The sequence below is a fragment of the Stenella coeruleoalba genome, assembly GCF_951394435.1.
Source record: "Stenella coeruleoalba genome assembly, chromosome: 8".
Taxonomy (NCBI): Eukaryota; Metazoa; Chordata; class Mammalia; order Artiodactyla; family Delphinidae; genus Stenella; species Stenella coeruleoalba.
Genome location: NC_137154.1, coordinates 75,893,907 through 75,909,661, shown reverse-complemented (window position 1 = coordinate 75,909,661; position 15,755 = coordinate 75,893,907).

Below are 15,755 nucleotides of genomic sequence, written 5' to 3'. Positions count from 1 at the left end.
AAGAAGCTTTCCTCTCTGTCCAAGGAGAATATTGGGTCATCACCAGCCACTGTTAAGAAACACAGTGGATGGTTATGATGAACAAGGAGTTCAAAGAGGTCATTCTTTTCATAATCCTATGACAGAGAGATGTTTTACTTTCAAACTTCTAACATTATAAAAGTAATACATATTCATTTAAGAATAGATAAATGTAATGAAGGAAATCATTATTCTATATGCCGTCCACTTATGATAACACTATACCTTATTTCTTTTTCAAAACTGGGATCATGTTGTAAATTCCATGTTTTAGCCTGTTTTCTCCCAATATACTTTTCAGTTACACAGTGACTCATTTTTCTATTTGACCTGAAACATGATAATTGAAAGAAATTTCATAAACTCCAGCTGCTGTGATACCTTCAGCTGCCCTGGTTCCTTAACTTACTGAGTCTTGAGTGTTAAATTCTTCCTTCAATTCTGTGAGATACTCCAGGGTCCTTTCAATAAAATATTCCTTCTACTTGAGCTGAGGAATCACCAAAAAGTGATTACACAAGAATTACGGGAAAGATAAAGAAAAATGGAGGAAGACACTCAGATCTAGTAAAGGTGTTGCTCTCTATGGGGCAAATTGAAGTTAAAAATAAAACAAAATGAAAAAAAACATCATCTGAGACTGCATGAAAAAGAGAGAGAAACTTACAGAGAAATGGAACATTATTAAAAACAGAATTAGATCTTGCTGTAGCAAGAAAATATATTAGAAATTGAGGAGTCTGAAATTTCATAAACTTAATAAATGATACCCAGAGCTTTAAAAAAATTTCAAGAAATAAAAAAGGCAAGATTTTAGGGAGGAGTATGTGGTCTAGGACTCTCTAAGGATGTTGGTGTGAGAAGAACCAAACAGTAGTAATCCTAGCTTAGAGGCTCTCCAAGAATTCTCCAGGTGGCAGATCCTCCATTGTGTGACAACAGTGACTGGATGAAATGCCAGGGAAGAAGCGGGGCATCGGCCAGTATAGCAAGAAAGAAGACGAGAACAAGAATTCATTGTTTCCTCAAAAAATTTTTAAATGTTTCTATATATTGCAAATATTCTAAATTAAGCATGAACAGGGCAGGTTCTGTTTCCTTTAAGATAAAGTGCACCTTTTTTAATTAAAATTTTTAATTAGTTTACAATTGTCCCATTCAGAAGAAAGATCATGTAAACATATCAGCTCTTCTTAAATAATTTATCATATTTCTCTGTTAATTTTTTCCTCACTTAATTTTGTTAAAGAAATAAGGAGACCAGTTTGAATTAAACTAATATATGCAGAACAAATTGGATACATTAAATCTCTAGGGTAAGTCCATCTTCTCCTAAGGGAAAAAACAAAAAATTCCAGGAGGAAAAGAGACTACATGTGGAGTTTTAAAAAATTGAGTGTATGAGCTGGGAACATAACTTTGTCCCTTAAATTATTCTGCATTATACTGCTCTCAAATTCAGGTCTTGTATGACTACCTGTGGTTGGTCTGTGTCCTATTCTATCAAGTTTCAAGCTTGCTACTGTATTTACTGCCAATCAATGTTCAGAGTTTACTAGGGCACTAATGGATCTTGATCAGTGACTGATCTCAGTTCTTCAAAATCCTTAGCCATTATTTTGTATACTTTTAGAAATAGTTATTCATCTTTCCTAGTTGGCAGAGAGAATGGCACACTCATAGACAATAAGCAGTCATTGAGAAGCTAAAATAGATTTCTGACTGTCAGTCTACATTTCAGAAGCAATTACTATTATTGGGCTCAATTCCACTGGTAGTATAGAGAGTTACATTAGTTTTGGAAAGCAGTTGAATAGACAGTTACATGTCTGTGGAGTTGGCACTTACTTTTGTTTTTCCTCTAAGATGCAGTATGGACAGTAATGAGAGTAATAAATCTGATGACTTCCTTTGAACACATTAACTTTGAAATGGAGGGAAGAAAGGTAAATGGTCCCTGAGACCTCTTTGAAACCCCATGCTAAGGGAGGAGGAGGAGGTAGAAAAGGAAGTGGTGAAGGGAGAAATACTATAAGTATGGAGAAAAGGTGATTTGTTTTATTTTTCCAGACAGGGTTTCCCAGATAAACATAAGAAAAAGGACAAAGAATTTTAATTCCCATGAACAATATTATTTGTAGCTTATTTAAAGCTATATCAGAAATTGACTAAACTTATAAATACTCTTTGCTTTGGTTTTACTTTACAGTTTATGTTGCATTCGAAAAGTTCCAACCTTGTCTCAGCTGAAGTAAAGGAAAAATATTGCTTTTCATTCCTTCAAGCTTTATGGTTTTAAACCTTGCAAGTCAAATCTGCCAGCAAATTCAAAGGTCCCATTTAGGAATCAGAGTCAAAGTCAAAAGCTCAGAGACTGTTAAGTATAAGAACAGATTTTGAGGCAAGAAGCAAGATGGAAACTGAGTAAAAAAGAGCCATTTGCCCTCAGAACAGGACTGAGATGCCCAGACCTTCTTTTTACCAGGTGCTAGTGTCCAATGACTATTCCACTGTTCACAAAATTACTTTTAGAGTAGATTTATGGATGTGCATGAGGTTGCTTCTGGGGATCATCTCTGGGAAGAGGTAGCATAGTCTTCTCTAAATTTATGTCCACGTTCTTGTTTAGCTCCCAGCTTTTATGAGGAGGTCAACTCCATCCCCGAGATGGTTCATTATTAGTATACTTTGCTATATACCTAACTGGCGCCAAAAAGGAACTCTCTCTCAAGTGCTGATCAAGCAGTACAATCTTAAACCCATAGTCGCCAGGTAGCTATACTCTTAGGAGTACTGGAAGGGTATGCTATACATGCATATATGTAGTAACCTAACATTTTCCCATGGATTATCTTTCCATCAAAAATAGATCCCCAGGGCTTCCCTGGTGGCGCAGTGGTTGAGAGTCCGCCTGCCGTTGCAGGGGACACGGGTTCGTGCCCCGGTCCGGGAGGATCCCACATGCCGCAGAGAGGCTGGGCCCATGAGCCATGGCCGCTGAGCCTGTGCGTCCGGAGCCTGTGCTCCGCAACTGGAGAAGCCGCAACAGTGAGAGGCCCGCGTACCGAAAAAAAAAAAAAAATTCCCAGAACTATTGTCGGTTTTCTGTAGAACTGCTTTTACTGAATTATGCCTTCCTGAGGGGGCTGGCTGGGTAGTGTGTAGGTTGACGTAATTGGATCAGATGGGCTGTTTCTGAATAAAAGCTAGCAACTGGTTAGCTTGATTGGTTCAGGCTTTTGGCCTCAATCTTTTTGCCACGTGCGGAAAGGAAAACTGAACCAAGCTATTTCTTACCCAAGAACACTGAGTTGTCATACTTTAAAACTCTGATGAGCCGTTGTGTGTTCTCCAAGCAGTTACACTTTTCTCTGGGTTTGCAGAATAGACTGTTCTTTCTGGTCCATAGATATTTTGTATTCCTCTCTTTAGCAATCTCTCATCTCTGGGCAAAGAAGGCTGCTGTGAAAAGGTATCAAAACTTGGAAATAAGGCAAAAGGATGACTGCATGTCATTTCAATGTCATTTTGGAGTGTCCTCTAATAGGTTTACCAAAGGATTACCTAATTCTTTAGAGAAAAAAAAACTTTGATTTACTATTTACTATTGAGTAGAGCCTGAACTCTATATAGTTAGATGACTAATAAGTTATAAATTATTTTTACCAGTAGAAACTAATTGCATTCTTTAGTAAAAAAATTAAACCTAGAGATTATGGTTTTATTGTGTTACAAACATCGATCAGTATTTAAAAATCTAATTTTATCTAATTTGTTTCATCACTACTTTCCTGACTGACTGTATAAACCCCTGTTCTGCAAATGCTCTTTGAAACAGTTTTACCATCCTGCTGGTTCCATCATTAATGAGATAAACAAATCTTCGACACGTGGTCACCATATATTTGAATGAAATTGTATTTTTAACATTTTGAAAATTGCACTTTGACAAAGCCTTTCCCTATCTGCTCTGTGAAGGCCCATCTTATACTATTTTAGGGTTTCTTTTATCTCTTCTAAAGAGCTCTCTGTTCTTGCAACCCTGTGAGTCAGATTCTTACTTTTGATGATTGTTATGAAAGGCAGAATAGCATCATGAGCAGACTATTAGTTTTAGAGTCAGCTAGATTTGAGTAGGAATTGCAGTTTCCTGACATACAAGCTTTGAAATCTTTTTTTTTTTAATTAATTTTTATTGGAGTATAGTTGCTTTACAATGTTGTGTTAGTTTCTGCTGTAGAGCAAAGTGAATCAGCTATAGTATACATATATCTCCTCATATTTGGATTTCCTTCCTATTTAGGTCACCTCAGAGCATTGAGTAGAGTTCCCTGTGCTACATAGTAGGTTCTCATTAGGTATCTATTTTATACATAGTAGTGTATACATGTCAATCCCAATCCCCAAATTCATCCTATCCCCCTCCCCCCCGTTTGTTCTCTACATATGTGTCTCTATTTCTGCTTTGCAAATAAGTTCATCTGTATCATTTTTCTAGATTCTACATATAAGCAATATTTTAAAATATTTGTTTTTCTCTTTCTGACTTACTTCACTCTGTACGACAGTCTCTAGGTCCATCCACATCTCTGCAAATGGCACAATTTCATTCCTTTTTATGGCTGAGTACTATTCCATTGCATATATGTACCACATCTTCTCTATCCATTCCTCTGTTGATGGACATTTAGGTTGACAAGCTTTGCAACCTTGAACAGAGCACATAACTTCTCTGGCCATATTTTTCACTTAGAATGAACCACATGTGTTGCAATCATTAAATTTCTCAGTTTATTCATTTGTAAAGTGAGGAAGTCAAACTGGTTGATTTCCAAAGTCCTCTTCAGTTCCGTTATTCTCTGACTCCAACATTTAAGAGCTTCTTATTCCCATTTAACTTTTAAGAGTCAGCGGTTTAAACGTGCAAAGTTCATCTCCCAGTTTAATACTCGGTTATAGAACAGCAGTGGTAGGTTGAGCAGGGAAAACTCAAATATCCTCCACAAAGGAGGCTCATAAATTCCCAGGATACCAGGTCGCCATGTAATCTCCAGGTCACTTCCAGTTCCACTAATAAAAGTATCAGTTTCTTCATTATTGTGTAAATATAAGTATCTAACAATTCAGGGATCTGACATCTAACTTTAAAATAAAGATAGCTTATAGGTGAAAAAAATTATTGCAACTTGTGCCAAAGTCCACTGGGAAAAAAATACCAGATGAAGCTAGTTTATCGCGAGGCTATGATACTATCTTCGAGGACAGACCTTGGCAGATGGTGTTCTTTCAGGGAATTATACAAAAATGAGACTTTAACAAAAAATGATGTTTCTTTGGACTCATAAAACTAATTTTAATATTTACTTATATAAAATCTTAAAAACAGGGGATACTTCACCATGTTTGTGAGCTTAACAGTCTGTTCCTATTTTAATTTTTTACATTAACACCAAAATACATTTTAAAAATGTTCTTTTATAGATGTTGGCATGGTGTTATCCTGATAACATTTTTGACCTCAGTTAACCTGTTTTCACTTTCTACAGTTATTGAAAAATTATTTTGCAAGTCAGAATAATAATTATAATAATAACCTGAATATTTCCAAAGACAATTATTTTACCACAGAGCTGATAATTTCCTGCGTGTGAAGCCTAAATGAATTTTCACATCTTCTAGTTTGCTTTAACTAGTCTGAAGTTTGAATCTTATGTAACAAAGGGATGTTTGTGAAACAAGTCCCTGGCCCCATTCATGGTTAAGGGGAGAGGATTACACAAGGGCATGAATCCCAGAGGCAGGGATTACGGGGAGCCATTTTAGAGTCGGCTCACCACAATTCACAAACAAAAAGAGTCACAAAGCTTTACCTATGATTTACTTACATAGATGTAATATTTTCCAATGAAATCATTCTGTGTCTAAAATTTAAGAGTATCCTCTCTGGTATTTTGACCTAACTGAACGTGCAACTCAGCAACTGTATTAACTTAGACTCTATTCTCTTTGCCACACTTAATTATTTGTTTAGCTATAAATACCTTGGGGAAATAATAAATTTTATGTTCCAAAATTCTAGCTGGAGACTTAAAAATTAGCTCCCCTTTTCAAGTGGCAGTAGTTATAAATAGCTATATTAACTCATTTATTAGACTCAACTCATATGTCCCCAGTTTGTGCTAATGAAATACTCCTCTCAGATTTGTTCTGCCATACATTTCTACCCTCCCAAAGATAAATGAAAAATTCTATTTTTCTGTTTTTACTTTTTAGAACGGTTTTGGGGATTTTACATTTCATGAAGTTCTCATGCATATCATTGAGTTGGCTCATTTATGATGGTATTTGAATTGACTGTTGCATGAAGCATGCTTGTTTTATAACTACTGTTATCAAGAAAATGATTTCCATGGAGAGAAGTCTGGAATATTCTTACAATAGGATAATCTCCAAACTTTATCCCTCTATTTAAGCACATAACACATCTAAGTGTTTTAGGATATTAGTAGGGTATACTATGGACTGGGGACTTGTAGCCATGGTAACTTGGGAGCTGGGAGTTGTGCATGCCAAAGTACAGGATCACCAATGGGGAATCATGATCTACATCATGAAAACATCACAGTAAAGACAAAATTGTGGAATCAAGAAAGCACAAAATGTCACAGCTGGAAATTTTAGGTCTTCTAGCCCAACCCTGGGTTTATTATTCAAAGTTTTATGTGAACAATTTGATGTCTTATAGCTCACTGCAGAAGATCCACTGAAATTCGTTTGATGTAATAGTGAAGAAGTCAAATTGGCTAATCTCCAATCAAGAGAAGTGTGTATTCCCTGAGGAATGGTAAGATTTCAGCCACTTTGCAGTCAGATCTTCCTTTGTTGCTAGATGACTTACACTGGTTCAAGCCAACAGCATGTAACTTTTAAATAAGAGCTTTATGTGTTATACTTAACCAGAAAGCATATAATCACACCTTATTTAAAACAGCTATTACAAGCCATATATTTCAATTATTTCTCAATTTCCAAACATTTTCTTAAAAAATTTATTTTAGTTTAATATGGTACACAAATATAAAAAAAGCTTGTAACATTTTTTCATGTTTACATCCCCTACCCCACAGTATATAGTTCCTTCGCACTTCTTTCCAAGAGTTCCATCCAAAGTAGGGGGAAAACAGGCTATTATTCCAGATTGTATCATTTGGAAGGAACTGAAAGGAAGCAACCCAGAAGAAGACAAAGCATTGTGTTTTTAAAATTTATTTTTTACTGATTTTTAAAAATTACATCAGCAAGGTAGCAGGATACAAGATTTACATACAGAAAACTGTTGTATTTCTTTACACTAACAATGAAATATCAGAAAGAGAAAGCAAAAAAAAAAAAAATCTCTTTTAAAATCTCTTAAAAAAAAAAAACCTAGGAATAAACTGCACCAAGGAGGCAAAAGACTTATATGCTGAGAACTATAAAACATAGATAAAGGAAATTAAAGATGATTCAAAGAAATGGAAAGATATCCCATGCTCTTGGATTAAAAGAATTATTATAGTTAAAATGGCCATACTACACAAGCAATCTATAGATTTAATGTGATCCCTATCAAATTACCCATGACATTTTCCACAGAAATAGAATAATTCTAAAACACATATAGAACCACAAAAGATGCAGAATTGCCAAAGCAATCCTGAGGAAAAAGAACAAAGCTGGAGGCATAACCCTCCCAGACTTCAGGCAATACTACAAAGCTACAGGAATCAAAACAGCATGGTGCCAGTACCATGAAGAAGAGCCCAAAAATAAACCCACACACCTATGGTCAATTAATCTTTGACAAAGGAGGCAAGAATATACAGTGGAGAAAAGACGTTCTCTTCAGTAAGTGGTGCTGGAAAAACTGGACAGCTACATGTAAAAGAATGATATTATAACATTATCTAACACCATATATAAAATAAACTCAAAATGGATTAAACACCTAAATGTAAGACTGGATAATATAATACTCCTAAAGGAAAATATAGACAGAACACTCTTTGACATAAATTGGAGCACATTTTTTTTGATCCATCTTCCAGAGTAATGGAAATAAAAACAAAAATAAACAAATGGAACCTAATTAAACTTAAAAGCTTTTGCACGGCAAAGGAAACCATAAACAAAATGAAAAAACCTACAGAATGGGAGAAACTATTTGCAAATGATGCAACCAACAAAGAATTAATTTCCAAAATATACAAACACGCTCCAGGTCCATTCATGTTGTTGCAAATGGCAAAATTTCATTCTTTTTTATGGCCGAGTAGTATTCAATTGTATATATATATATATATATATACACCACATCTTCTTTATCAATACATCTGTTGATGAACACTTACATTGCTTCCATATCTTGGCTATTGTAAATGCTAGTAAAATTCATGTTTCTGGTTTCATCAGTTATGTACCAGGAATTGAACTGCTGGATCGTATGGTAGTTCTAGTTTTAATTTTTTGAGGAAACTCCATAATATTTTCCATAGTGGCTGTACCAATTTTCATTTTCACCAACAGTGTACTAACGTTCCATTTTCACTATATTCTTACCAACACTTGTTATTTCTTGTCTTTTTGTGACAGCCATTCTGACAGCTTTGAAGTGATATCTTGTTGTGGTTTTGATTTGCATTTTCCTGGTGATTAGTGATGTAGAGCATATTTTCATGTGCCTGTTGGCCATTTGTATGTTTTCTTTGCCTATTCAATTTTCTGCCCATTTATTAAGTGGGTTGCTTGGTTTTTTTTTTTTTTTTTGATATTGAGTTGTAAGGAGATCTTTATATATTTTGGATATTAGCCCATTATCATTTGCAAATATCCTCTTTTATTCAGTAGGTTGCCTTTTCATTTTGTTGATGATTTCTTTCACTGTGCAAAAGCTTCTAAGTTTGATTAAGTCCCACTTCTTTATTTCTGCTTTTGTTTCCCTTGCCTGAGGAGACATATCCAAAAAATATTGCTAAGACGGATGGCAAAGCATGTACTGCCTATGTTTTTTTTCTAGGAGTTTTATGGTTTCAGGTCTTCCATTTAGGTCTTTAATCTATTTTGAGTTATTATTGTATGTGGTGTGAGAAAATGTTCTAATTACTTTTTTTTTTTCATGTAGCTGACCAGTTTTCCCAACACCACTTATGGAGGAGACTGTCTTCTCATTGTATATTCTTGCCTCCTTTGTCATAGATTAATTGACCATGTGTGTGGGTTCATTTCTGGGCTATCTCTTTTGTCCCATTTGTCTATGTTTCTGTTTTTTTGTGCCAGTACCATGCTGTTTTGATTAGTGTAGCTTTGTAGTATAGCCTGAACTCAGTGATGTGGTACATCCAGATTTGTTCTTTTTGTTTCTATGATTGCATTGGTTATTCTGGGTCTTTATCCAAACAAATTTTAGGATTATTTGTTCTAGTTCTGTGGAAAATGTTGTGAGTATTTTGATAGGAATTGCATTAAGCCCATAGATTGCTTTGGATAATATACACTTTTTAATACTGTTAATTCCTCCAACCCAAGAACATGAGCTTTTCATCATTGAGTATGATATTTGCTGTGGGTTTGTCATAAATGGCCTTTATTATATTGAGATATATTCCTTCTATACTTTGTTGAGAGTTTTTATCATGAATGAATATTCCATTTTGTCAACTTATTTTTTGCATCTATTGAGATGATCATGTGATTTTTATCCTTTGCTTAGTTAATGTGGTGTGTCACACTGATTGATTTGCAGATATGGAACCATTCTTGCATCCCTGGGATAAATCCCTCTTAACCATTGTGTACGATACTATTTATGTATTGTTATGTTTGCTAATATTTTGCCGAGGATTTTTACATCTATGTTCTTCAGGTACATTGGCCTGTAATTTTCTTTTTTTTGTAGTGTCTTTGTCTGGTTTTAGTATCAGTGTAATGGTAGTAACTCTTAGAATGAGTTTGGGAGTGTTCTCTCCTCTTCAATTTTTTGGAATAGTTTAAGAAGGATAGGTAATAATTCTTCTTTAAATGTTTGGTGGAATTCCCCTGTGAAGTTGTCTGGTCTTGAACCTTTTTTAGGGGGGCAGTATTTTGAATACTGATTCAATTTCAACACTTGTAATCAATATGTTCAGATTATGTATTTCTTCCTGATTCAGCAATGGAAAACTGTATGTTTCTAGGAATTTATCCATTTCTTTTGGGTTGTCCAATTTGTTGGAGTATATCTATTAGTAGTATTCTCTTATGATTTTATTTCTATTATATCCATTGCAACTTCTCTTTCATTTCTGATTTTGTTTATTTGGATCCTCTCTCGTTTTAAAAAATCTTTATTTATCTTTTTAAAGAAGCAGCTCTTAGTTTCATTGATCTTTCAGATTGTTTTTTAGTCTCTATTTTATTTATTTATGCTCTGATCTTTATAATTTCTTTCCTTCTACTAACTTTGGGTTTTGTTTGTTCTTCTTTTTCTAGTTCCTTTTGATGTAAGGTTAGGGTGTTTATTTGATATTTTCTTTTCCCATGAGATAGGCTTTTATCATTATATACTTCCCTCTTAGAACTGCTTTTGCTGTATCCCATAGATTTTGGATTGTTGTATTTTCATTTGTTCTTAAGTATATTTTAATTTCTTCTTTGATTTCTTCAGTGATTCATTGGTTATTTGGTAGCATGTTGTTTAGCTTCTGCATGTTTATTTTCGCAGTCTTTTTTCCCCTTGTAGTTAATTTCTAGTCTCATAGTGCTGTCAGAAAAGATGCTTGATATAATTTCAATCTTTTAAAATTTATTAGTATTTGTTTTGTAGCCTAGCATGCGATGTATCCTGGAGAAAGTTCCATGTGAATTTGAGAAGAATGCATATTCTGCTGCTTTTGGATGGAATTTCCTGTAGATATTTATTAAGTCTATCTGGTGTAATGTGTCATTTAACACCACTGTTTCCTTATTGATTTTGTCTGGATTATCTGTCCACTGATGTTAGTTGGATATTAAAATCCTGTACTATTGGGTTGGCCAAAAAGTCCATTTGGATGTTATGGAAAAACCCAAATGAACTTTTTGGTCAACCCAATATTATTGTATTACTGTCAATTTCTCTCTTTATGTCTGTTAATATTTGCTTTATATATTTAGGTGCTCCCATATTATGTGCATATATGTTTAAAAATGTTATATCCTCTTCTTGGATTATATCATTATTTCATACCCCTCTTTGTATTTTATTATAGACTTGGTTTTAAAGTCCACTTTGTCTGATATGAGTATTCCTACCTCAGCTTTCTTTTTGTTTTTATTTGTATGAAAGATCTTTTTCTTTCCCTCACTTTTATTCTCTGTATGTCTTTAGCTCTGAGGTGAATCTTTTGTAGGCAGCATGTAGATGGGCCTTGTTTTTTTTTTTTTTTTTTTGGTTGTTTATTTAATCTAATCAGCCACCCTATGTCTTTTGATTGGAATATTTAGTCTATTGAGATTTAAAGTGATTTTTCATAGGTATGTACTTATTGCCTTTTTGTTATTTGTTTTCTGGTGGATTTTGTAGCTCTTCTCTGTTCTTTTCTTCTTCTTTTAGTCTCTTCTATTGTGATTTGATGATTTTAATGTTATGTTTGTGTTCCTTTCTCTTTAATTTTTGTGTATCTATTGCAGGCTTTTGATTTTTGGTTATTATAAATTTCATATATGTCAACATATAACTATATCTACTTGTGTTAAGCTGATAGTTGCTTAAGTTTAAACACATTCTAAAACTCTGCATTTTTTTACCCCTTCTCTTCCATGTTTTGTGTTCTTTATGTTATAGTTTACATCTTCATGCCTATCCCTTAACTGTTTATTTTGGTTATAGATGATTTTATAATTTTTGTCTTTAACCTTAGTATTAATCTTATTTAAATTGTTGATCCACTGCTAACTTACTGTATATTTACCTTTAACAGTGAGAATTTTTGCTTCCTATATTTTCTTGTTTCTTGATATAGCCTTTTATTTTTCACTTAAAGAAGACCCTTTAACATTTCTTGTAATGTCAGTTTAGTGACGATGAACTCTTTTAGTTTTTGCCTATATGGGAAACTCTTTATCTCCTCTTCAATTTTGAATGATAAGCTTGCTGGGTAGAGCATCCTAGGTGGTAGGCTTTTTTCTTTCATCACTTTAAATGTCTTATGCCATTCCCTTCTGGCCTGCAATATTTCTGCTGAAAGGTAGGCTGATAACCTTATGGGAATTCCCTTGCATATGACTCTTTGTTTTTCTCTTACTGCCATTAAAATTATATTTTTATTTTAAAATTTGTCATTTTAATTATAATATGTATTGGTGTGAGTCTCTTTGGGTCCATTTTGTTTGGGACTCTCTGTAATTCCTGGACATGGATATCTGTTTCCTTCCTCAGGTTAAAGCAGCCATAATTTTATCAAATACATTTTATGCCCCTTTCTCTCTCTCTTCTCCTTCTGGGACCCATATAATGCAAATGTTGGTATTTCTTGATGTTATCCCAGAGTTCCCTTAGACTATGTTCATTTTTTAAAATTTGTTTTCCTTTTTGCTGTTCTGACTGGGTGATTTCCACTATTCTATCTTCCACATCTTTTATACATTCTTCTGTATTACCTAATCTGCTGTTAATTCTTTCTAGTGTATTTTTCTTTTTGTTATTGTAATCTTTATCTGTGATTGGTTCTTTTGAAAAGCACTTTCTAGATCTTTGTTGCAATTCTCACTGTGTTCCTCTATTCTTCTCCCAAGTTCAGTTAACATTTTTATTACTGTCACTTTGAACTCTTTATGAGGTAAATTATCTCTGTTCAATAGTTTTTTTTTTTTTAATTTGTTCTTTTGTTTGAAACATATTCTTCTGTCTTCTTATTTATTTGTTTATTTTTTGACTTTCTCTGTTCGTTCTATGAAATTTGTTGTGATCTTGAAGGCATGTGCTTGTGTAGGTGTATCTCTATGCAGTGTATGTGTGCCTGGTGGCTTTGGTGCGAGAGCTGGATCTGAATTGAACATGGGCTTCATGTTTTCCTGGGGTGTGCTGATGGCCACTGCCTTGGTGGGAGGTAGGTCTGAAGTCTGAGGGCCTAGAGACATAGGCTGGTGTGAGCCAGAGCTTCTCCTAGGCTCAATGGCAGTCAATGCCTTATTGGAGGGGACAGGGCCTGAGGGGCTGGAGCAGGAGCCCATAGGAAGTAGGGTTTCTTCCAGGTATGATGGCAGTCTTTGCCTTGGTTGGTAGCATAGCTGTGGCCCATGGGATTGGAGCTGCACCTCTGAGATGCTCTGGGTCTCATCTTTGGCTACAGGTAGAGTTGGGTCCTGAGTTGGCTCAGCAATATCCCTGGTACTTGAGGCTCACAATGGCAATATTGTTTCTGCACTGGCTAGAGGCAGAGTCAGGCCCAAGGTGGCTCTGTTCCTTCCTTGGTGCATGCACACGCATTGGCAATGGTGGTCTCCACATTAGTGGGGGAAGTGCTGGAGCAGGAGGTGATAGAGTAGGAGCCTGGTGGAGGCTGGAGTATGCAGTGGGGTGGTCCTGGAAGGCCAGTCAGAGCTATAGGTAGTTTTCAATCTTCTGCCCCTGCATTGGGACTAGGAGCAAGCAAGTCTATGCTCATGCTCTTTAAGACCTTGGTTTCTTACAACCCTCTGGTAAGCCCCATTGTTTTTCAAATCTGCTAAGAGGGGGCTTATCTTCCTAGTGTCAGACACCAGGACTCAAACCCCAAGCTCCTTAAGGAGGATCCCTGAGACTGTGTATCTCTTTTCTCTTCTGGGTCACACACTAGGGGTACAGGTCTCAATTAGATTGCTTCTCCTCCCTTCCTACCAGAGTCTGTTGGTTCTTTCTTTACAGCCTTGGTTTAGGAAGAGCCATTCTGCTAGTCTTCATGTAGTTCTCAGTGAGAGTTTCTCTATATGTAGTTGTAGTTTTGATGTGTCCTTTGGAGGAAGTGAGCTCGGGGTTTTCCTATTATGTCATCTCGATCCCTCCTCTGGATGTGCAATAATTTAACTAACTTTTTTTCCAATTCATTGACAGAGATTCAAGATGTCTTCAGGTTTTCTCTACTATATTAATGTGAGTTCCTTTTATTTAATGTAATTTGCTTTACAATAAGTAATCCAAGCATATTCAGTGGGTAACTTCACATTACTCTAGTTGAAAATAAAATGAATTTGTCAAAAAAAATATTTCTTTAGTAGCTGCCATGTACTGAGAAAGCACAGTGCTAAGTACTTAGGAATCAAAGTAGTATAATATAGAGGTTTACTCTTAAGGATCTTGTAATAGATTGCTTTAAAGAGTGATGTGTCAAAGGTCTTGAGCTTAATTATTCTAATCTTATGTTTTGATTTAGAATTACTATACAGTGCTGTTTTTCTGAACAAATTATTTAAGTGGATAAAAAATAATAATCATAAATTAGTTATTTATTGTTATCTATCAAATTACCACAGATTCAGCAGCTTAAAATAACAGCACATTTATTATTCACAGCCTGTGGGTCAGGAATCTGTACATAGCTTACCTGTCTCCTAAAGTTTAGGGTCTCTCATGAGGCCACAATCAAGATCTCAACCAGGGGTCTCATCCGAGGCTCAGATGAGGAAGGATCTGGTACTAAACTCATGTGTTTGTTAGCAGGACCCAGTTCCTTGTGAACTGTCATACTGAAGGACTTATCTCCTTTTTGGATGTTGGTCAAAGGTTTCCCTCTAGTCCTTGCCATGTAGACTCCTCCATATGGTGGCTGATGAAGGCAGCAGAATTGTCCCCCCAGAAATGTCACTTTGACATAAGGATTCTTTTGGGTTGAAGGCAATTGAGAAGAAGCATATACCCACTGCGCATATGCTCACTGCCCTCTCCCTATTTGCCTAAAAACAGGACATCAATTTGTAACGGTGTCTCCCCTCCCTTTTTTACCAGGAAGGACAGAAGTTAATCATGGGAGACAGCACAGACCCTTATCAGTCCAGAGACTGCACCAAAGTTCATCACTACATGATGAACTGCACTAACTAACCCTTATCTTCCATTACTTCCTCCATATATTTACTTTCCCACACTTTTCTTCCCTAGGAACTCAAATTCTTTCTTCTTTGTCTTGTCACTTCTCTAAAAATTCATTATTCTTTTGTTAAGATGCTATATAAGACCCAGTTCTAACCACTCCTTTGAGTTACTCATCACAGTGCTCCCATGTATATGCATGAGGCATGCACATGTTAATAAAATTCTGTTTGTCTGTCTGTTGTTAATCTGTCATCTATCAGTCTAATTTATAGAGCCCCAGCTGGAAAACCTAGGATGGTAGAGGGAAAACATTTTTTTTCCTCCTTTACACTTGTTTCATCAAAGCTGGCATGACAGAATCAATAAAGAATGTCTGCCAGTAAGACACTTATGTAACAAAATCACAGAATGATATTCCTTTATCTTTGCTGCATTCCGTTGGCTAGAAACAAGTCACAGGTCATGCTCTCACTCAATAAGAGGGGATTACACCGAGGTGTGAATACCAAAAGATGGGGGTCATGAGGTGGGGAGGCATTTTAGAGTCTGCTCACCACAATTCACAAACAAAAAGTGTAACAAAACAATAGTTGTTCAGAAACCAGAGAAGGCACTGTATCAAAACAGATGAAAAACTATTTGCGTGACAGCCCAAATTGCTTTACCTCTC